This window comes from Bos taurus, chromosome 6 (assembly GCF_002263795.3).
Source record: "Bos taurus isolate L1 Dominette 01449 registration number 42190680 breed Hereford chromosome 6, ARS-UCD2.0, whole genome shotgun sequence".
In the NCBI taxonomy this organism is placed as follows: Eukaryota; Metazoa; Chordata; class Mammalia; order Artiodactyla; family Bovidae; genus Bos; species Bos taurus.
Genome location: NC_037333.1, coordinates 85,341,365 through 85,365,369, shown reverse-complemented (window position 1 = coordinate 85,365,369; position 24,005 = coordinate 85,341,365). Strand labels below are relative to the sequence as shown.

Sequence of the window (24,005 nt, the reverse complement as noted above, 5' to 3'; positions counted from 1 at the left end):
GATGACTTGCTAGCTTCTTGCCGGCTTGTGAGTGCATAGATTTTTACCAGGGAGCTGAGTGTCATTTTAGATAAGATAGAGAATGACTCTTGGAATTTTCTTCAGCCCCTGAGGGTTGGGTCTGGAAGTTCTCTTAACTCACAAGATGAAACATAAAAATGTTAAAGTAAAGCCAGAGCTGTATTTTTGCACTCAAACTGATGATGATATCAGTTTGTGGTCTGGACTTAAAAGCACAAGCTCCTGACACTGCAGTTTGAAGCCTCACCTGTGGAGGGGAAGCACTGTTTGGGACTCTTTCCTGATTGGAACTCCAGACTGCTATTAACAAAGGACTTCTCAGCACCGTTTGAGTCTCGATATTGGTCAGCCCAATTTGGTGATGTATGTACTTTCACTTTTCTCTATTTCTATTTTTCCTTTCTTCTAATGATTGTATATTGAAATTAAGTTAAATAATCCTCTATGACATATTGAAATTTTTTATAGTGTTTAACAGGCAGTTTAGCTGGTTAGTGAATCCTTTGAACTTAAAACAAAAGTGAAACTTTTGGCAAAACAATCTTATATTACCAGAGTGCATTTGCTACAGTGAATGAACCAGTATTAACACATTGTTGTCATTAGGTCACTAAGTCGTATCCGACTCTTTGTGACCTCATAAACTGCAGCAACACAGGCTTCCCTGTCCTTCACTGTCTCCCAGAGTTTGCTCAAACTCATGTCCATTCAGCTGCTGATATATTCAGTCGTTCAGTCGTGTCTGACTGTTTGCAATCCCGTGAATCGCAGCACGCCAGGCCTCCCTGCCCATCACCAACTCCCGGAGTTCACTCAGACTCACGTCCATCGAGTCAGTGATGCCATCCAACCATCTCATCCTCTGTCGTCCCCTTCTCCTCCTGCCCCCAATCCCTCCCACCATCACTCTTTTCCAATGAGTCAGCTCTTCGAATGAGGTGGCCAAAGTACTGGAGTTTCAGCTGCACCATCATTCCCTCCAAAGAAATCCCATGGCTGATCTCCTTCAGAATGACTGGTTGGATCTCCTTGCAGTCCAAGGGGCTCTCAAGAGTCTTCTCCAACACTACAGTTCAAAAGCATCAATTCTTTGGCGCTCAGCCTTCTTCACAGTCCAACTCTCACATCCATACATGACCACAGGAAAAACCATAGCCTTGACTAGATGGACCTTTGTTGGCAAAGTAATGTCTCTGCTTTTGAATATGCTATCTAGGTTGGGTCATAACTTTCCTTCCAAGAAGTAAGCATCTTTTAATTTCATGGCTGCAGTCACCATCTGCAGTGATTTTGGAGCTCAAAAAAATAAAGTCTGACACTGTTTCCACTGTTTCCCCATCTATTTCCCATGAAGTGATGGGACCAGATGCCATGATCTTCATTTTCTGAATGTTGAGTTTTAAGCCAACTTTTTCACTCTCCTCTTTCACTTTCATCAAGAGGCTTTTGAGTTCCTCTTCACTTTCTTCCATAAGGGTGGTGTCATCTGCATATCTGAGGTTATTGATATTTCTCCCAGCAATCTTGATTCCAGCTTGTGTTTCTTCCAGTCCAGCATTTCTTATGATGTACTCTGCATAGAAGTTAAATAAGCAGGGTGACAATATACAGCCTTGACGTACTCCTTTTCCTATTTGGAACCAGTCTGTTGTTCCATGTCCAGTGCCATGTTCCATGTACAGATTTCTCAAGAGACAAGTCAGATGGTCTGGTATTCCCATCTCTTTCAGAATTTTCCACACAGTCAAAGGCTTTGGCATAGTCAATAAAGCAGAAATAGATGTCTTTGGGGGAACTCTCTTGCTTTTTTGATGATCCAGCAGATGTTGGCAATTTGATCTCTGGTTCCTCTGCCTTTTCTAAAACCAGCTTGAACATCAGGAAGTTCACAGTTCACATATTACTGAAGCCTGGCTTGGAGAATTTTGAGCATTACTTTACTAGCATGTGAGATGAGTGCAATTGTGTGGTAGTTTGAGCATTCTTTGGCATTGCCTTTCTTTGGGATTGGAATGAAAACTGACCTTCTCCAGTCCTGTGGCCACTGCTGAATTTTCCAAATTTGCTGGCATATTGAGTGTAGCACTTTCACAGCATCATCTTTCAGGATTTGAAATAGCTCAACTGGAATTCCATCACCTCCATTAGCTTTGTTCGTATTGATGATTTCTAAGGCCCACTTGACTTCATATTCCAGGATGTCTGGCTCTAGGTCAGTGATCACACCATCGTGATTATCTGGGTCATGAAGATCTTTTTTGTACAGTTCTTCTGTGTATTCTTGCCATCTCTTCTTAATATCTTCTGCTTCTGTTAGGTCCATACCATTTCTGTCCTTTATCGAGCCCATCTTTGCATGAAATGTTCCCTTGGTATCTCTAATTTTCTTGAAGAGATCTCTAGTCTTTCCCATTCTGTTGTTTTCCTCTATTTCTTTGCACTGATCGCTGAGGAAGGCTTTCTTATCTCTTCTTTTAGTTAACATTAATATATTGATTTTTACTCCCTTGATGGTAGTGGTTTAGTTGCTAAGTCATGTCTGACTCTTTTGCGACTCAATGGACTCTAGCCCTCTGTCCATCGATTTTTCCAGGCAAGAATACTGGAGTGAGTTGTCATTTCCTTTTCCAGGGGATCTTTCTGATTCAGGGATCAAATTAATGTCTCCTGCATTGCGGGTGGATTCCTTACCACTGAGCCACCAGGGAAGCCCTATTCCCTTAGTTTTTTACTTAATATCTTTTTCTGTTCCAGTTAGTTCTTATGTCTCCTAGGCTTCTCTCAACTGTGATAGTTTTTCTTATTTTTGATGATCTTGATAATTTCGAGAAAGAATTGTCAGCTATTCTGTAGAATGTCTCTGAATTGGCATCTGCCTGATAGCTTTTCTCAGTATTATACTGGAGTCATGAGTGTGGGGGAGGAAGAATACAAAGGTGAGGTGCCAGTTTCACTTCAACATATTAAGACGATGTTGATGTTAATTCTGATAAATATGACATGTGCTGTGGTTCTCACCCCCACTGAGTTTCTGATAGTAAGACTGGGGTGGACTAACAAACTTCCAGGTGATGCTGATGCTACTGATCTGGGAACCACAGTTTGACAAACACTGTTGTTAAAGAAGAAAATGTAACCTGTGAATAGTGACTGGCCTATGGAAGATGGTGACTTTTACTGTATGTACAGTATGCCTTAATAGGTCTGACTTAAAACAAAGAGGATTTTAACATATTACAAAGAAAAAGAATTAGCATGGGTTCTGGAACACTCATTCTGGTTCTCTCACCTCTTAGGTGAAGAATGTTGGGTGCTTTCCTTACCACTGCTGTGTCTCTGTGTCCTTATATGCAAAATGTAGGTGATAATGCTGTTGATTTCATAGAGTTTTCTGAAAATTACAATTTGACAAATGGTAACATTTGATTCATGCTAAACATGAATGTAACACAGTGGTATTCTTTTATTAAAAGGAAAAAATATTAGGTGAGTATGATTTCTTAGTAGGCATCCCAAAAAGAGTAAATTGGATTTCTTTTTTTTCCCAAGGACAACTGGGGTTAGTGAAATGACATGCCAGATTATTAACAGTGATTCTATTGTTAACAGAATGTGATGTGGAAAAATATAAATGAGTTTCTATTTATAACTGAGTTGTATTTATGGGATTATACATGATTATGCCTGAACTTGCAAATGGTTTTACTTAAGCTTGTTCTTTATAGAACTATGTGTTGTTGTTTAGTCGCTAAGTTATGTCTGACTCTTTGTGACCCCATGGACTGTATCCTGCCAGGCTCATGTGTCCATGGGATTTCTCAGGCAAATATACTAGAGTGGACTGCCATTTCCTTTTCCAGCAAATCTTCCTGACCCAGGGATCGAACTCACATCTGCTGCATTGCAAGTGGATTCTTTACTGCTGAACCACAAGGGAAGCCCTATAAAGTTGTGTAATGTTATAAAATTAAACTTTATATATGATATAGACATTCATTAATACCTCCAATTGTGACATTTCTGAAATACATATTATTATAATGTTTTGACTGGATAGATATTAGATCTCAATTAGTTCTACTTAATTTATCTTTTGTTATGATCTTTTGAATGAGTTATATCAATGAATCTCAAACTTAATGTACTTTGGAATTGTATACAGCACTAATCAAAACACAGAATATGGACCTCCTTTCAGAGATTATGATTCAGGAGATTTGAGGTGAGGTCTGAGAATATGAATTTTTGAAATTTGTAGAATATATAGATGTTAACAGTTCAGGCATATCACATTTTGAGAAGGACAAAATGGTTAAAACTATATGGGAATATTCTATTAGAGTCTTCCCAGGCCAGATTCTATTAGAATCTTCTCCAGGCCAGAAAACTGGAATGTTCATCCTGTTGTCTTTGGATATAATTCTTTCTCCCTTCTTCATGTCCTGCCAAAGTTCTACTCAACGTTCAAGACCATTTCAAGTTTATTTTTTCAAAATTACTTTTACATGTCTTATACCTGTAATTCCCAGAGGTCTGTTCTATATTTCTCTTCTTGTTTTGTATTCTTTCATACAGCAAGCTCTTTATATAATTCATGGATCTATTCATTCATTTTTCAATTATAGAATAAATTATACTGCTGGGGAAGTTAAGTTGAATGTATTATGGATACTTCGTTGAATACTGAATGATTTATAAACTGTTTTTTTTTTTTTTTTTTCCCAAAACTCCGACACAGACATAGGCAGTCAGGCTAGGAACCATTATCACAGTTGTTTTTGTTTTTCTTTTAGTGTTTTAGGGTACCTGACATGACCATGAAAAAGGTTGCAGGGAAAATGATCATGGCATATTTTTCCTGCTCTGTGAAGATATCAAAGAGATGATGATAACCCTTAATATGAGATTAAAATGATAGGAAATGGGAGGATGATTTTCCAAAAGTAATGATAGGAACTGAATTTAATTTATACTACTTTGTGGTAGTGGGGTCAAAAGCTGGAGTTAATAGGGAATTATCAAGGAAGCAGCAGCTCTTCAACTTATAAAGTCAATGTTGTTCAGTTGCTAAATCATATCCGACTCTTTGAGACCCCATGATCTGCAGCATGGCAGACTTCCCTGTCCTTCACTATCTCTTGAAGTTTGCTCAGACTCATGTCCATTGAGTTGGTGATGCCATCCAACCATCTCATCCTTTGTCACCTCCTTCTCCTCTTGCCCTCAATCTTTCCCAGCATCAGAGTCTTTTCCAATGATTCGACTCTTTGCATCAAGTGGCCAAAGTCAGTAGTTAAAAGTAATCAAATGCACAGCAAGAAGAAAAATATTTTAAGAATGAAACATAGGTTGTGCATTAAGGTTTAATGAGATACTTAAGGGACTCAAAATTCTACAGACCAAGTCTCCCAATGGAAACTGGAACCAGCTTCATTATGCTTCTTCATCATGTATTCAAAAGATTCTGTAACCAATAAGCCTCTTCCCAAGAAACTGACTCCAAGATTGTCTTCTTTTAAGATTCCTTAGGCAGAGCAAAGATTTCCATAATTTTTGTGGCTGGATGGAGTCCGGTACAGGCAGAATTTATACTGGAAATGCTTCTTTGGTAGATGATGAAGAGTGAGGCAGTAAATGTGAAAAATAGCTATTGATCCACTGTCTTACCTACTGAGTAATTTAGTAATTATTCTTGTAAAAGTGATTTACTGAAAGGCACAATTAATTTTTAGTTTATTGACTCCCTGAAAATTCAGGCTTGTGTCTCTTTTTCTGTAAGATCCAAAGTTACAAGAACTTTCATTCATTGCTAGTGAGAATGCAAAATGATATGGGCATTTTGGTAAACAGTCTGGCAACTTCTTTCAAAACTAAACATAGATGTATTGTGTGATCCAGCAGTCATGGTCCTAGAGATTTACCTAAATAACTTAAAGATGTGTAGTCTGCCATCTCAACTGATGAATTCATACACATTTCCCCCTCATCTCTAGTCACTTGCAAAAACGTTTTAGTGTACAAAATCAAAATGAGACCTCTAGGTAATACTGAAAGAATGTTCCTTTTTAGATAGAAGGCTACGAGAGCCTTCTATCACCACAGATATTTTACTCCACTCAGTTTCCATTGTTCTGGCTGCTCTAGTTTTCTTTCAATGTGTAGGTTAGGTTGCAGTATTGGGTCAGAGACCATACTCTGGGCTCCCTTTCCAGGAACACATGTTTTGTCTGAATGGGCAATCATCAAGAGGACTGTCCTCTATCCTTTTTCTGACAAGGACACGGACAAAGTGGTTAACATGTTGTAGCCATGTGTTCCGGGAGAAAAACTCACTCAAAAGGACGATGCAGATAGTGGAGTGCAGTTTATTATACTGGCGGGCCCAAGGCAGAGTCTCCTCTTAGCCAAGGACCCTGACCAGTTTTTGTGAAAACCTTATATACCCTAAGTGTACGTGCTCAAACCTACCTCCCCAGATTCTCTGAAACTAGTCTGAACAAAGGAAAAGAAAGATGCAATAAAATTTAACCTGTGCCACAGAGTCCAAAAGACTGTTCTATATATCTGTGTCTCTTTTGCTGTCTCGCATACAGGGTTGTCGTTATCACCTTTCTAAATTCCATATATATGCGTTAATAGGATGGGGAACACATGTACACCCGGGGAGGATGCATGTTGATGTATGGCAAAACCAATACAATATTGTAAAGTAAAAAAAAATAATAATAATAATAATTTTTTTTAATTTAAAAAAAAGAAAAAAAAAATCAACCTGTGATTCGTATGTCTTAAACCCGTGATTAGTATGCCTTAAGCCTAGGTAGTTAACAATGGACAATTATCAATAGGCCTGTGGTCATACCCCAATAAGCATAATAGAATTTATGATTCTATTTGGTTACACAGATAATTAAGGTATTCTTTTAGGTGATGGAGAGTCTAGGTACAAGCCCTGGGGCTCTTCCATCCAGGGGAGGGGGGGTCTGGTTTTCCAGTTGGTATGTCATTTCCATAGATACTGGGCATATAGCTCAAAGTCCACAGTCTGGCCCAAGATGGAGTCCTGCTCTCAAGATGGAGCCTGTTCTGTTTCCTCCTTCAAAGAAATACAGTCTTCTAAATGTCCAGGAAGGAAAGAAGCACCAGATATAAGGAAGTACCTGTGTAGACTATATAAGCTCTCATTTGGAATACTCAGAAGGCTCCCTCTATTTAACAGCCCCCCAGGGCTTTTATTATCCTTACCTACAAATGTGAAAAATAAATTACTAAAATAAATTTGCATTAAGTAAAAGTCAATGACAAACCATTCAGTTCTTTATTTGCGTATTAAATGTGTTTAATAAAAATAACAATGCTAGATGCTTGGGTAGGTGTTTTGGGAAAAAATATATGAATAATTACAATTATTTTACTCAAAAAATAATATGTGAAGCATATAAGTATTTCAATAAACATTATTTATGCTTTGATTCAAAAGTACTTACAGATTAACTATTTTATGTGCTAGGCAATTACCAGGGACAATGCTATGACTAATAAATCTTTTTTCTTTTATGAAGCTTATATTTTATTCTGATGGAAGGAGAGAGAAAACAAACAAACAAAAACATATGTGTAATATGCCATGTGGAGATAATTCCTGTGAATTATCATAATGAAGAGTAGAGGACTAAAATTTGGGGGAACATTGATATTTGGTATAAATCAATCTAGAAATGCCTATGAAAGTGATGCTTAAGCAAAAAACTGAATGAAAGTTATACTTCATGGAGAACAGAATAAACCATTTATAGGGTACAGAGTGTTATCTCTACATTGAAATGCTCCCCTAAAACTCAACATTTGCTACTTATCTCCATGTAGATGTCTATACAACTTCTCAAAATTGAACTCTTATCCTCCCTTTCTTGTAATTTGCATTCCAAGTGAGTAAATTCCAAAGAAAACATTCATTGACTTGCTCAGCCCCAAAACTGTGGAATCATCCTTTACTCCACTCTCTCACTTACCATTCCCAAATCCTGTCAGTTCTATGGCTATTTCTTACAAATCCATCACTTTCATTTTTCTTCAAGTCAGCATGGTCCATTGCTTGAATAGCTGAAAAAATTCTTGCCAACTAAAAAAACACTCTTGCCAACCACCATACAGCACTGTAAGTATTAGGTCATTAGCCACTGTGATTGCTGACCTTTAACAAACCCTGAAAGGAGTAAAGGATGGAGATTAGGAAAGAGGCACACTGTGCTTTGGGAAAACTGACAGAATAGAATTTCAGATAGTTAGATATTTTCATGAGAAACTTTTGAACTCAAATTCTTGCATCTTCTCATACCTAAAGGGGTCCTAAAATCATTAACAGAGACATCTATTCCTTGAGACTAGCAGAAACCTTCTACAGATTTGTGTGCCTGGTTGCATGTACCCACTTCACCAAAATCATATTATAGAGAGATATAGACTTCCCCATACCTTTGCAGAGCAATTCTTTAGAACTAGCTGAGAGGGTGTCTCCCAGGCTATAGTCCTCAGTAATCCCCCCAAAAGCTGAATTTATAGTTCTTACATTGTTGTGTATTCATGTTTTTTTTTAGTTAATATCCTGACTATTATTTCAGATTCTACTCTTGCCCACACCTCCAATCTCACATTTATTTTCAGCACAGTCACTAACGTAAATCTTTTAAAATAGAGATCAGATATCTCAGTTCTCTGCTTACATCTCCGTGTTGAATTTTTCAAAAACAACCAAAGGTGTTAGAGTGCACACCAAACCCCTTTGCAATTTGGCTCCCAAACCTTTTTCCTGTCCTCTTCCTCCTTGTTCCTTTTTCTCCTCTATCCATACTAACCCCCTTTCAGTTCAGTTTAGTTCAGTTGCTCAGTTGTGTCCGACTCTTTTCGACCCCATGAACCAAAGCATGCCAGGCCTCCCTGTCCATCACCAACTCCCAGAGTCCATCCAAACCCATGTCCATTGAGTTGGTTATGCCATCCAACCATCATATCCTCTGTTGTCCCCTTCTCCTCCTGCCCTCAATCATTCCCAGCATCAGGGTCTTTTCCAATGAGTCAGCTCTTTGCATGAGGTGGCCAAAGCATTGGAGTTTCAGCTTCAACATCAGTCCTTCCAATGAACACCCAGGACTGATCTCCTTAAGGATGGACTGGTTGGATCTCTTTGCAGTCCAAGGGACTCTCAAGAGTCTTCTCCAACACCACAGTTCAAAAGCATCAATTGTTCGGCACTCAGCTTTCTTCACAGTCCAACTCTCACATCCATACATGACCACTGGAAAAACCATAACCTTGACTAGATGAACCTTTGTTGGCAAAGTAATGTCTCTGCTTTTGAATATGCTATCTAGGTTGGTCATAACTTTCCTTCCAAGGAGTAAGTGTCTTTTAATTTCATGGCTGCAATCACCATCTGCAGTGATTTTGGAGCCCAGAAAAATAAAGTCTGACACTGTTTCCACTGTTTCCCATCTATTTGCCATGAAGTGATGGAACCGGATGCCATGATCTTAGTTTTCTGAATGTTGAGCTTTAAGCCACCTTTTTCACTCTCCTCTTTCACTTTCATCAAGAGGCTCTTTAGTTCTTCTTCACTTTTTGGCATAAGGGTGGTGCCATCTGCATATCTGAGGTTATTGATATTTCTCCCAGCAATCTTGATTCCAGCTTGTGCTTCTTCCAGCCCAGCATTTCTCACGATGTACTCTGCATAGAAGTTAAATAAGCAGGGTGACAATATACAGCCTTGACGTACTCCTTTTCCTATTTGGAACCAGTCTGTTGTTCCATGTCCAATTCTAACTGTTGCCTACTGACCTGGATATAGGTTTCTCAAGAGGTAGGTCAGGTGGTCTGGTATTCCCATCTCTTTCAGAATTTTCCACAGTTTATTGTGATCCACACAGTCAAAGGCTTTGGCATAGTCAGTAAAGCAGAAACCTCCCTTTATAGTGAGCATGCCCTTGATTTGGCACATTTGCACCTGCTGTGCCATTTTTCTGGAATGCTGTTCCCCAAAACAGCTTTACAGATCACTCATTTTTCTTATATTCCTATTCAAATACCACCTGAGAGTGAAAGTGAGTCGCTCAGTCGTGTCCAACTCTTTGTGACCTACTGGAGTGGGTAGCCTTTCCCTTCTCCAGAGGTTCTTCCCAAACCAGGGATCAAACCCAGGTCCTCTGCATTACAGGCATAGTTTTTTTACCAGCTGAGCCATAAGGGAATTTCAAGAATACTGGAGTGAGTAGTCAACTCCTTCTCCAGGAGATCTTCCTGATACAGGGATTGAACCAGGGTTTCCTGCATTACAGGCAGATTATTTGTCAACTGAGCTATCAAGGAATCAAATACCTACTCAGAATGAAATTTCTTGGTCACTATATTTAAGATAAACTACTCCTTACCCTATCATCCTGCTTTACTTTTAGGAAATTAATATCAGCCAATACTTGGCATTCTAAATGTCTCACTTGTTTTGTCTATTGCCTGCTTCATCTCAGCAGATTGTGGGAATTTAGGTATGCTTTTATCCAGTATTGTACTTTGGAACCTTGTAGTTCAGTAGCTAAGTTGTGTTTGACTCTTTGCAACCCCATGAACTGCAGCATGCCAGGCTTCCCTATCCTTCACTATCTTCCAGATTTTGTTCAAACCCATGTCCATTGAGTCAATGATGCCATCCAACCATCTCATTCTCTGTTGCCCCCTGTTGACTTAAAATATACACACACACACACACAATGTCAGGGTTACAAATCAAGTTTTATTTAAGGGCAAAATGAGGACTATATACGAGAAGATAGCACCCCAGATAGTGCTGAGGAACTGCTCCAAAAAGCTGAACAGGGTGGTCAGTATATGTGTGATTTTGTTGAAGGGGGAATACATGCAGCAAAGCACATATTTTTTGCTAAAGTTGCTGCTAGTCTCATGAAGGATACTGCTAGTCATGAGGAACAGATGTCACCATGAAGGATTTTAGTGCTTTTCTAGATATGAGGAGATACAAGAATTGAGCTCATAAAATTACTTCCTAAAAATATCTATCTATCTAAAGACCTATCCTGCAGTTTCCCCCAGAGTACAGAGGGCCTTACTTCTACTCTCCACTCTGAATTCCTTTCAGGGGCTGTTGAAAATCAGCAGCTGCAGTAACACATGATTTAATCCTTGTAGAGGTGGATGGCAAATGTAACTTGTACTTGACACCTACTAGGCTGTTAATAGAAGCCTGTGAAACAAAAAAGACAAAATAATATCTTTCAATTTATATTCTGAAAATGATGGGATCAAAAAAAAAAAAAAAGCAAAACACTAGGAATATAGCCACCTTCAACTCTGCCACAAAAGTATGATTCTCAGTGAAATTGAATATCAGTGCTATGATAAGTTTTTAATATTTATATTTTCTCATACTATCTGAAAGTGAACATAGAATTTCTGGAGAAGTGATCAGAGGTATTATTCCTCACAATAATTACTTTGCTAATTCCCTTTTGCCCTAGTTCTTTCTCCTTGTGAAGTAGAGTGATAGCCATATGGACACACCTACAAGTACAAAGGCTGCTTTTACATTACAGGAATGGAACCCCAAAATAGAAATAGGAGTTCTATAAACATGTTGACTTCCTCTGGTCCAGAAAGAGAAAGGGAAACTTAATTTCCCTAATTTAAACAAATTATAATTGGCAAATGAATGAAAAGGTTTCAAGGTTCTTATCCCTTGGAATGTAAATAAGTATCTCCAGAGATGGAAATATGTCGAGTGCTTCTAATTTTGAAAGTCCAGGTGATGTTTCCTGGATTCCAAATGATATAAAGACATACCTGTCAGAGAGTAGATCTCAGGATCTTTTAACTACCAAGTCTTGTTTGTTAACTTGCTAAGTCGCTTCAGTCGTGTCCTACTCTGTGCGACCCCATAGACAGCAGCCCACCAGGCTCCCCCGTCCCTGGGATTCTCAAGGCAAGAACACTGGAGTGGGTTGCCATTTCCTTCTCCAATGCATGAAAGTGAAAAGTGAAAGTGAAGTCGCTCAGTCGTGTCCGACTCTTAGTGACCCTATGGACTGCAGCCCACCAGGCTCCTCCATCCATGGGATTTTCCAGGCCAGAGTACTGGAGTGGAGTGCCATTGCCTTCTCCGTTTGTTAACTTAGACCCCACATTTCATAAAGTCTTGCCTGTATAAAAATGTAAAGGTATTTTCTCTATAGTCCTCTCATCCAGTCATGTTTTAATTTTTTTTTTCCTACTGAGCATTTTTATTCTTTCCTCTCAACAAGCTGTTCCTAATTTCCCAACTAACATACTAATATATATATACACACACACAATCCTACATCATCACATTTTATAAATCCAGCCAATTGTTGTTGTTCAGTCTCTACATTGCGTCTGATTCTTTGCAACCCCATGGACTGCCTTGGGAACAGGCTCCTCTGACCTTCACTATCCCCTGGAGTTTGACCAAATTCATGATTATGAGTCAGAGATGATATCTAACCCATTTCATTGTCTGCTGCACCTTCTCCTTTTGCCTTCAGTCTTTCCCAGCATCAGGGTCTTTTTCTAGTGAGTTGGCTCTTTGCAGCAGGAGACCTAAGTATTGGAGGTTCAGCTTCAGCAACAGTCCCTCCAAAGGATATTCAAGGTTGGTTTCCCTTAGGATTTACTGATTTGATCTCCTTGAGGGCCAAGGGACTCCAGAGAGTCTTCTCTAGCACTACAATTCAAAACCATCAGTTCTTCAGTGCTCAGCCTTCTTTATGGTCCAACTCTTCCGTACATGACTACTGGAAAAACCATAGCTTTGACTAGATGACCTTTATCGGGAAAGTGACGTCTCTGCTTCTTAATACACTGTCTAGTTTTGTCATAGCTTTCCTTTCAAGGAGCAAGGATCTTTTGATTTCATGGCTGCAGTCACCATCTGCAGTGATTTTGAAGCCTCCTCAAAATAAACTCTCTCACTGTTTCCATTGTTTCCCCATCTATTTGCCATGAGGTGATGGGACTGGATGCCATGATCTTAGTTTTTGGAAGGTTGAATTTTAAGCCAACTTTTTTACTCTCTTCTTTTACTTTCATCAAGATGCTTTCTGCCATAAGGGTGATGTCGTCTGCATATCTGAGGTTATTGATATTTCTCCTGGCAATCTTGATTCCAGCTTGCACTTCATCCAGCCCAGTGTTTCTCATGATATACTCTGCATATAAGTTAAATAAGCAGAGTGACAATATAGAGCCTTGACATACTCCTTTCCTAATTTGGAACCAGTCTCTTGTTCCATGTCCAGTTCTAACTGTTGCTTCCTGACCTGCATACAGATTTCTCAAGAGGCAGGTCAGGTGGTCTGGCATTCCCATCTCTTTCAGAATTTTTCACAGTTTGTTGTGATCCATTCAATCAAAGGCTTTGGCATAATCAATAAAGCAGAAGTAGATATTTTTCTGGAACTCTTTTGCTTTTTCAAGGATTGAATGGATGTTGGCAATTTGATCTCTGGTTCCTCTGCCTTTTGTAAATCCAGTTTGAACAGCTGGAATTTCATGGTTCATGTACTGCTGAAGCCTGGCTTGGAGAATTTTGAACATTGCTTTTCTAGCATGTGAGATGAGTGCGACTGTGTGGTAGTTTGAACATTCTTTGGCATTGCCTTTCTTTGGGATTGGAATGAAAACCGATCTTTTCCAGATCGGTTTGGAGTTTTCCAGATTTGCTGGCATATTGAGAGTAAAGTTTTCCAGATTTGCTGGCATATTGAGTATAGCATTTTCACAGCATCATCTTTTAGGATTTGAAATAACTCAACTGGAATTCCATCACTCACACTAGCTTTGTTCATAGTGATGCTTCCCAAGGCCCATTTGACTTTGCATTCCAGAATGTCTGGCTCTAGGCTGGTGATCACACCATTGTGGTTATCTGGGTCATGAAGATCTTTTTTGTATAGTTCTTCTGTGTATTCTTGCCACCTCTTCTTAATGTCTTCTGCTTCTCCTAGGTCCATATCATTTCTGTCCTTTATTGTGCTCATCTTTGCATAAAATGTTCCCTTGGTATCTCTAATTTTCTTGAAGAGATCTCTAGACTTTCCCATTCTATTGTTTTCTATTTCTTTACATTGATCACTGAGGAAGGCTTTCTTATCTCTTTTTGCTATTCTTTGGAACCCTGCATTTAAATGGGTTTATCTTTCCTTTTCTCCTTTGCCTTTTGCTTCTCTTCTATTCACAGTTATTTGTAAGGCCTCCTCAGACAACTGTTTTGTTTTTTTGCATTTCTTGGGGATGGTCTTGATACCTGCCTCCTGTACAATGTCATGAACCTCTGTCCATAGTTTTTCTGGCACTCTGTCTATCATATCTAATCCCTTGAATCTATTTGTCACTTCCTCTGTATAATCATAAGGGATTTGATTTAGGTCATATCTGAATGGTTTATAGGTTTTCCCTACTTTCTTCAATTTAAGTCTGAATTTATCAATAAGGAGTGGTGGCTGCATGGCAGGAGTGACTGTGAGGAGATACCCCATGTCCAAGAACAAAGGATAAGCCCCAGCAAGATGGTCAGTCAGTCAGTCAGTTCAGTCGCTCAGTCATGTCTGACTCTTTGCAACCCCATGGACTGCAGCATGCCAGGCTTCCCTGTCCATCACCAACCTCTGGAGCAAGATGGTAAGAGGGGCAAAATCACATTTAGAATCAAACCCCCTATCTGCCAGAACAATTCAGAGGGCTCAAACAAACCTGTGCTCACCAGGATCCAGAGATCCCACAAGACTGAGATAGAATTGTTTTTGAGTGTCTCCTGAGGAGGTACACGTCAGCAGTGGACTGCCACAGGGGCAGGGGCTCGGGCTCTGGCTGCAGTAGATGTGGGTATGGCATAAGCCCTTTTGGAGGAAATTGTCATTAACCCATAGAGCTGCCAGAACTTACACAAGACTGGGAAAGAAACTCTTGGCAGGCACAAACAGAACCTTGTGTGCACCAGGACCCAGAAGAAAGGAGCAGTGACCCCATGAGAGACTGACCCAGACTTGCCCAGGAGTGTCCAGGAGTCTCTGGTGGAGGCGTGGGTTGGTGGTGGCCTGCTGCAGGGTTGGGGGCAGTGAATGTAGCAGTGCTTGCACGTGACCTTTTAAAGGAGGTCGCCATTATCTTCATTACCTGCACCATAGTTTGGCTCCAGGTAAATAACAGGGAAGGAACACAGCCCCAAACATCAACAGAAAATTGGATTAAAGATTTGCTGAACATGACCCGCTCATCAGAACAAGACCCAATTCCCCTCTCAGTAGTCCTTCCCATCAGGAAGCTTCCATAAAGCTCTTGTCAGAGAGCAGACAGACTGAAAACCACAATCACAGGAAACTAACCAATCTGATCACATGGACCACAGCCTTGTCTAACTCAATGAAACTATGAGCCATGCCATGTAGGGCCACCCAAGATGGACGGGTCATGGTGGAGAGATCTGACAAAGCGTGGTCCACTGGAGAAGGGAATGGCAAACCACTTCAGTTTTCTTGCCTTGAGAACCCCATGAACCGTATGAAAAGGCAAAAAGATAGGACACTGAAAGATGAACTCTCCAGGTCAGTAGATGCCCAATAAGCTACTGGAGATCAGTGGAGAAATAACTCCAGAAAGAATGAAGAGACAGAGCCAAAGCAAAAACAACACCCAGTTGTGGATGTGACTGGTGATGGAAGTAAAGTCCAATGCTGTAAAGAGAAATATTGCATAAGAACCTGGAATGCTAGGTCCATGAATCAAGGCAAATTGCAAATGGTCAAACAGGAGATGGCAAGAGTGAACATTGACATTTTAGGAATCAGTGAACTTAAATGGACTGGACTGGGTGAATTTAACTCAGATGACCATTATACCTACTACTGTGGGCAAGAATCTCTTAGAAGAAATGGAGTAGCCATCATAGTCAACAAGAGTCTTAAATGCAGTACTTGGATGCAATCTTAAAAACGACAGAATGATCTCTGCTCATTTCCAAGGCAAACCATTCTATAGCATGGTAATCCAAGTCTATGTCCTGACCAGTAATACTGAAGAAGCTGAAGTTGAATGGTTCTATGAAGACCTACAAGACCTTCTAGAACTAACACCAAAATAGATGTCCTTTTCATTATAGGGGACTGGAATGCAAAAGTAGGGAGTCAAGAAATACCTGCAGTAATAGGAAAATTTGGCCTTGGAGTACAGAATGAAGCAGGGCAAAGGCTAATAGAATTTTGCCAAGAGAATGTACTAGTCATAGGAAACACCCTCTTCCAACAAAAGAAGAGAAGACTCTACACATGGCCATCACCAGATGGTCAATAATGAAATCAGATTGATTATATTCTTTGAAGCCAAAGATGGAGAAGATCTAGACAGTTAGCAAAAACAAGCCCAGGAGCTGACTGTGGCTCAGATCATGAACTCCTTTCTCAGAGGTTCTTCCAAATCAATTTGCAAAAGCATTTTGCTTACATGTATACATTTATTAAAATATATATATTTTTGCTCATTCATTTTAAATTAAGGAGACAACACCTTATGAATTACTTTTCTCCCAGTTTTTCCCATTCATGAATGTCTTAGAGATAATATTTTATCAGTATATAGAAATCATTATTTTTAAATACTAAGTGTTTAGATGTCTTACATCTATTCTTCTAATTAGAATGTTATTTCTTCTCTTTCATTTCATTCCTTATAGAAATCTGAGTTGTCCTTTTAAACCTGGCTCAAATATTATCTCTTGCATGAAACCTTTCCTCATCTTTCAGGCTATGTTAAAATGGGCTGAAAGACCGGGTGGAGAAGAGGAAGAAACGGGACCTGATCCATGTGTAAGGTTAACCCCTCTGAGGGGTGTTCATAAATCGAAGCACAAGGCCCACTGGAGTGGGATGAACTGGAGTATAATTTTGAGCAGTGAGCAGTATTCGTGTCTGTGGGGGAAAGGGGTTTTAGTGGTAATATTTATAAACAGTGGGTATTAGGGGGAAGCTTTTGTGCTTGGATCCTAGATCTTTTTCCTTTTTTGAAATAGGATTTTCTCTATTAACTAGAGTGAACAAGGAAAGCATCTGATTCTAAAGAAGATAGAATTGAGGCACATATCATATCTCTTTCCATTTGTCTGAAGTTCAGTATAGAATTCATATCCAACTATGGGACTATGGAGGGCTTCTCTTGTGACTCAGCTGGTAAAGAATCCGCCTGCAACGCAGGAGACCTGGGTTTGATTCCTGGCTTGGGAAGATTCCCTGGAGAAGGGAAAGGCTACCCACTCCAGTATTCTGGCCTGGAGAATTCCAACGACTGTATAGTCCATGGGGTCACAAGAGTTGGACTTGACTGAGTGACTTTCACTTTCACTTTCACTTTCATGGAACTATGGAAAGTGGTGTCAGCTTGTTTGCTTGAATTGAGTTTGGTTAAATCTGATAGTGAAGAAGTAAAAAGAAGAAGGGCAGGAAGAGTACTTACTGGTGACCACTTAGTAACCTCCATCCAAGTTCTACTGTCTGAAGTTGAAAGTTTCACTCTGAAATGCAACTCCAAGAGCTTGCAATTAGTCACAGAATCACTTGGTAGAAGAGATAAGAAAGCAAACCAGCTATTCACAAAAACGACAATAACAGCAACAAAGATAAAACACCCCTTCCTATAAAGTTGCATTTATGTAAGTTTTATATGAAAAAAAATCATGAAAATGACTGAAGGATGCAAACTAAGACTTAGGTAATTGAAAGATTAGATGATTTTTACATAGACACAAATTTACACATTTAACAATTCTTCCTACGTTAGCTAATGAAACAAAAGTTGTAAAGATACAGGGTTTGCTTTACATTTTAATTGGACATTCTGATTCTAAAGCAAGTCATATAGAAAAGTCAACTCCTGTGAGGTGGCCTCTTCTCCAGTTCTCACTGTGCTGTGCTTAGTCGTTCAGTCATGTCCAGCTCTTTGCGACTCTATGGACTGCAGCCTGCCAGGCTCCTCTGTCCATAGGGATTCTCTAGGCAAGAATATTGGAGTGGGTTGCCATGCCTTTAACCAGGGCATCTTCCCAACCAAGGGATGGAACCCTACCAAGGGATGGAACCCACATTGCAGGTGGATTCTTTACCAACTGAGCCACCAGGGAAGTCCCCAGTTCTCATTGGAATCTAGTAATATCCTTTCCCTCACTCCTTCAGGCTAAGAATGGTGATCACTTTCTACTGAAGTCAGTCTCTGGGTACCTCATCATGCCTTAGGTTCCTTAATCTTGGCTGCATCTTTGGAAACAATCTCATGAAAATCACTTTAGGCAAATCCTCTTGAGTGAATTATATTTTTGCTTGACTACCATCCAGCTTTTTTGATAAAGCAAAGTTAGGTGATAAAACAAAATTTACCACCCCAAAATGTATCTCTTCAGCTTGACAGTTAGTTTTGGCTGATTGTTTTTAAGAACCAAAAGGCTCAGGAAGTCTTTCTTATTACCTCCCTGTTAGCTGCCTAAAAGATTTTAGCTAAACGGCCTGGTCCAGGATGAGCCCTCTCACCAGAGAGATCTACAGAGAAGAGGGGCTACTGTGGTAGGAAGCTTATCAGGGCCTGGAGACCAAAGTCTACTCTGTGTCCCACTATGTCTATGGCAAAACAAACATTCCTTTATCAAATATTTGTTTTTCCATCTCCAGATGAATTGCCTTTCTCCCCTTTAAAGCCCCAGATCCCTACCCTCTTCTCTCAGAATAAGGTTCTCAAGTTAATTTAAACTTGTCCTTGGACCTCAGTCCTATGGAACCTCCAGACATATGTAATTAAATTTAGTTTTTCTTCTGCTAATGTCAATTTAAGTCTTAGCTGAGTCAGAAGAACCTAGAAGTACAGAGGGAATTTTTTTCTTTCCCCAATACCTATATACTGAGTTTTGCAATTAGAGATTTTATCAAATGAGAGTTGAATTGTGTTGATGAGTTTATGCCCGATAAGAACAATCAAACTATTGATAGAAAAGTTAAATTTAGTAATAATTGAGTATGTCTTGATTTCCATCTAAGTTAAATACTAAAGCCGTATATAGGTTGTAACATGCTGTTTTCATCAATAAAATATCCTTCCTATATGGCTGCATGGATCATACATATAACCTCTCTTTTTCATTTAATCTTTATTGTTTAGTCACAAAGTCAAGTCCACCTTTTATGTGACCCCATAGACTGTAGCCTGCCAGGCTCTTCTGTCCATGGGATTTCCCGGGCAAGAATACTGGAGTGGGCTGCCATTTCATTCTCCATTATTGAATCTTATTTTGTTCTAATTTTTAATTTTCCCTTCTGAAAGTAAGAGGAGACTAAATAATTAAAGAAATTTATGTTCCAGAAACATACAGCTTCTAAAACTAGACATACGGTTTTTCCATGAGAGTAATCTTAATTCTAAGAACAGGCATGTAGCCTTTAGAAAGACATTTGAGACCAAAGAGAAAAGATGCCAAGGATTTATCTTTTTCTCACATCTGCTCTTTTCTTCACTCACTGTGTGGCCTCATCTACTCTTCAATTAGCACTGCAAATAAAATTTTACTGCCTTGGTGCCATCACTGAATTGTTTGAGAGATTAACTCCAAGTAATGCAGGGACTCTAGGTTTAGATACCCAGTCATAATCTGACTAGCCCACTCGGAATATCTAATTCCTTCTTGATCATCTGTAACCAAATGGATCACCTTTAACAAAATTGACTTTCAAGGTTCTAAGCTTGTAGAGTTCAGAACATCCTTTTTAGCTACAAACATAACCTAAAAAGGTTTATGATTTCCAGAAATTGTGATAATCTTTTCAAATATATAATTTCATGTGATGGTCCAGAAATTCTATAAGGAAGTTACTATATGAACATCATGTATAGATAAACCACAAGAAACTTCAATCAGTTGCTCAAGGTCCCAATAATTAAGTGACAGAACTGGTACTTAAATTCAGGTCTGCCCCAGGTTTAGAGTTGGAGCTGTCAGCCACTTCATCAAACTCCTTATGGAGTCTTGGCTCAATGAACCTGTTCTATGAGAAGTCAAAATAAGTTAGTGTAAGTGCTAGCTCTTTGATGGCCTGTTTTAATTGCTTCCTTGATAGCTCAGTTGGTAAAGAATCTGCCTGCAATTCAGAAGACCCTGGTGTGATTCCTGGGTCAGGAAGATCCCCTGGAGAAGGGAAAGGCAGTCCAGTACTCTGGCCTGTATAGTCAGTCCATGGGGTCATAAAGACTGAGCAACTGTTCCTTTCAGTTCACTTTAATAGAAAAGTAGCATTTTAAAATACCCAGAGAAATCGATAGAATTCACATCCTTAGACAACTCTCTATAAATATTGCTTTTCATAACCTGGCTTTTGATAAGTACCAGGCAGCACAGAATTCAAAGTTTCTATCTCTGGCAAGCTAAACCTAATTTATTCTTTCCTTCTTAAGCAAGATGTGAAGGCAAGCATGCGGCAGAGGAAGCGGTATATTCTAACAAAGTAGCAGAGGGAACATGGGGCTCTTCCTGTACCCTGACACCTCTGTACTTGCTCACTTGGTCAGCCAGTGTTCACTTCATAGATATTAAACTCATGTCCGATGTTTTGCAGTTTACAAAGGGTGTTTCCAAAGATGTTCATATTTGCCCCATTTCTTATAGTAAGCAGAGATGTGTTATTCTCTTTTATATGAAGAAATAGTAGTTAAAATAATTCCCCTGCATTGTACAATTTATCACAAGCAGACCAGGTAGCCTCACTATCAAATCTATTTTCATTCACTACTTTGTGTTGTTTGATAGTCTATGGAGGGTGCCCTGGACTTCAAGGGAAACAACTATATTTGATTTCTCATCTCAATGTATTTACAGTTATATGCTGACAATGTTAAACTTTCTCTGTTGTTCTCCAAAGAAATACTCTTTCTCATATGGCTTTGCTAAGAATCACAGATGCCTGTTTATTGGTGACACTGACACCCTCCACATATCAATGTTTTGCCTTGTCAATGATTAACCGAATAAGATTCTTCTTGACTAAACTTTTGATTCTTTTCTTCCCCCAGGGTCCTGAACTTTACCTTGCTATCTGCCTGAATTGATAAACAATTCAATTTTAAATTCATTTTTTCATTGAGATAATGTTGGTTTATAACTTTATATGTTTCATGCGTACAGAATTGTATTTCTAGTTGTGTAGAGACTATATGGTGCTCAGTACCAAAAATTTAGTTTCCATCCATCTCCATACAGTGACTCTGTTTACCAGTTTTCCATTTCCCTTCAGTAACCATTACTCTGTTTTCTATCTGTGTTCACTTTCATTTGATTTGTTCTTTACTTTGTCCTTTTGTTTGTTTGCTTTTTAGTTTCCACATATGAATGAAATCATGCAGTACTTGTTTTTCTCTGTCTGACTGAGGTCCATCTATTAATATATTGTTGCAAGTGACAATACTTCATCTTTTTTTTTTAACGACTGAGTAGTAACAATCATTTTTTAATAGTCCATCCTGAAAACAGGCTGGCCTCAGGGTGAGACATTTTCTGACCTTCTTTTCCATCACACGGCTCTTCATCCCATTTCTCCATTCAGGGTTCCTTCTTGTCTGCTGACTTCTCTGTATGAAAGAAAAACCCTTTTGCCTAGCGTTCCCATCCCCAGCTTTCCGTGTGTGTGTGTGTGTGTGTGTGTATGTGTGTGTGCGTGCGCGTGCAAGAATACTAGGGTGGATTCCCATGCCCTCCTTTAGGGGATCTTTCCAACCCAGGGATCAAACCCGTGTCACCTGCATCTCCTGCATTGCAGGTGGATTCTTTACCACTGGGAAAGCCCATCGTGGCATAAAATTGACAAATAAAAATTGTATAAATTGTACAGTGTGATGATTTTATATAAGTATATATTGTGAAGTGATTATCCTGATCAAACTAAATAACATGTCAATCATCTTTTATAGTTAGCTTTGTCTCTGTGAGGAGGACACCAAAAGTCTACTCTCAGCAAATTTTGAGTATACAGTACAGTATTACTAACTATAGTTACCATGCTGTACATTAGATTCCCAGAACTTATTTATCATAAGATAAATGGAAGCTGGAAGTTTGTACCTTTTAACCAACATCTCCCCATGCTCCCACCCACTCATTTCCTTGTAACCATGCTTCTATGAGTTTGAATTTTGGGAGTTCACGTGTAAGTAAGATCATATAATATATACCTTGCCTAACTCTTAAGATGCTTGCTGATCTATCAGAATGTTCTATATATCACAACGGTTCTTCTTCTACCTCGTCCCAGCCCCCTGCCATTTTGCAATAAGCCTTTTAAACAAAATTTCTTTCTACTAAGTCAATCTTTATTTGTTCTTTTATAATATAATCTCACAGTCTAGAACGGATATTCTCCACATCACTGTCAGAGTAAATGTTCTTTTGAAACAGTAATCTAACCTTATTCAAGATCAGATATTCCCATGATCTTGGCTCTAGATTTTGTCCAATCCCCTTCACAATACCAACCCTAATTTTAAAGTCTTTTATAATTCTTCACTTCTAATTACATATGCCTTATGTCCTAGTTGAGGGCTTCCCTGATAGCTCAGTTAGTAAAGAATCCACCTGCAATGCAGGAGACCCTGGTTTGATCCCTGGGTTGGGAAGATCTGCTGGAGAAGGGATTGGCTACCCACTCCAGTATTCTTGGGCTTCCCTTGTGGCTCAACTGGTAAAGAATCCACTAGCAGTGGAGGAGATCTGGGTTCAATCCCTGGATTGGGAAGATCCCCTGGAGAAGGGAAAGGCTACCCACTCCAGTATTCTGGCCTGGAGAATTCCATGGACTGTATAGTCCATGGAGTCTCAAAGAGTCAGACACCACCGAGTGACTTTCACCTTCACTTTGTCCTAGTTAAAACAAGACACTTTTGTTGTATTATAAAACTGTATCTTTTTTATTAAATCTGTGCAGAGGCCCATAACTCCTAGATTACTTTAGAGTCCTCTGTAATATTTTTCTAAAGTACAGTGTGTGTGCTAAGTTGCTTCAGTCATGTCTGACTCTGTGCGACCCTATGGACTGTAGCCTGCCAGGCTCCTCTGTCTGTGGGATTCTTCAAGCAAGAATACTGGTTGCCATGCCCTCTTCCAGAGGATCTTCCTGACCCAGGGATGCAATCTGCATCTCTTATGTCTCCTGCATTGGCAGGTGAGTTCTTTACCACTAGAGCCACCTGGGTGTACCTCCCTTATATTAACTGTATCATATATATCACAGCATAGGTCATTTGGAAAGATACAGTTTTATTTTCCAGGATTTATTCATTAGTTAGCATTTAGAACAGACAACTGCAAAACATCAGTGACCTAAAATGAGAAAAATTAATTTCTTGCTCATTCCACTTGAAGGCTACAACTCAGTTATGATGTAACTGGGCTCTGTGACTCTCATTTGTCTCCTTGTTCAAACACTGAAGATGAAGGAGGAAGTATTATTCGGTGCATTATGTTCTCTTGGTGGAGGATAACAACATGAGTGACAGCCAAAACACACAAAGGCTTTCCAAACTTTTGCTCAGATATGGCCTCTGTCATGTCTTCTCATATTCTATTGCAAAAAAGCAAATTACATAGTTAATTGTAAGATTATTGCAGTAGAGAACTACACTTCACTTTCAGGTAGGAAGGGTAGTGCACTGTTTCCTAGAGCTGCCATAACACCACAAACTAGGAGGCTTAAAGCAACAGAAATTTATTCTCTCAGAGTTCTGGAGGTTTGAAGTCCAAAATCAAGATGTAAGCAAAGCCATGTTTCCCTTGAGATTGTGGATAGAATCATTCCTTGCTTTTTTCTTTTTTTTTCTTTTTGGCTTTGATGGCTTCTGTCAGTTTTTGGTGTTCCTTGAATTATAGACACATAATTCCAGTCTGTACC

The 24,005-nt window shown here is 39.3% G+C and overlaps 1 protein-coding gene across 1 annotated transcript in view; it reads left to right on the top strand.

The window, feature by feature from the left end:
* The first annotated feature begins 255 nt into the window (after nucleotides 1-255).
* SULT1E1 (sulfotransferase family 1E member 1) overlaps nucleotides 256-24,005 on the top strand; it is a 56,093-nt gene continuing 32,343 nt past the window's right edge. Inside the window, 1 exon segment of the mRNA NM_177488.3 lies at nucleotides 256-384. The gene's annotated coding sequence lies outside the window, so the exon portion shown is untranslated.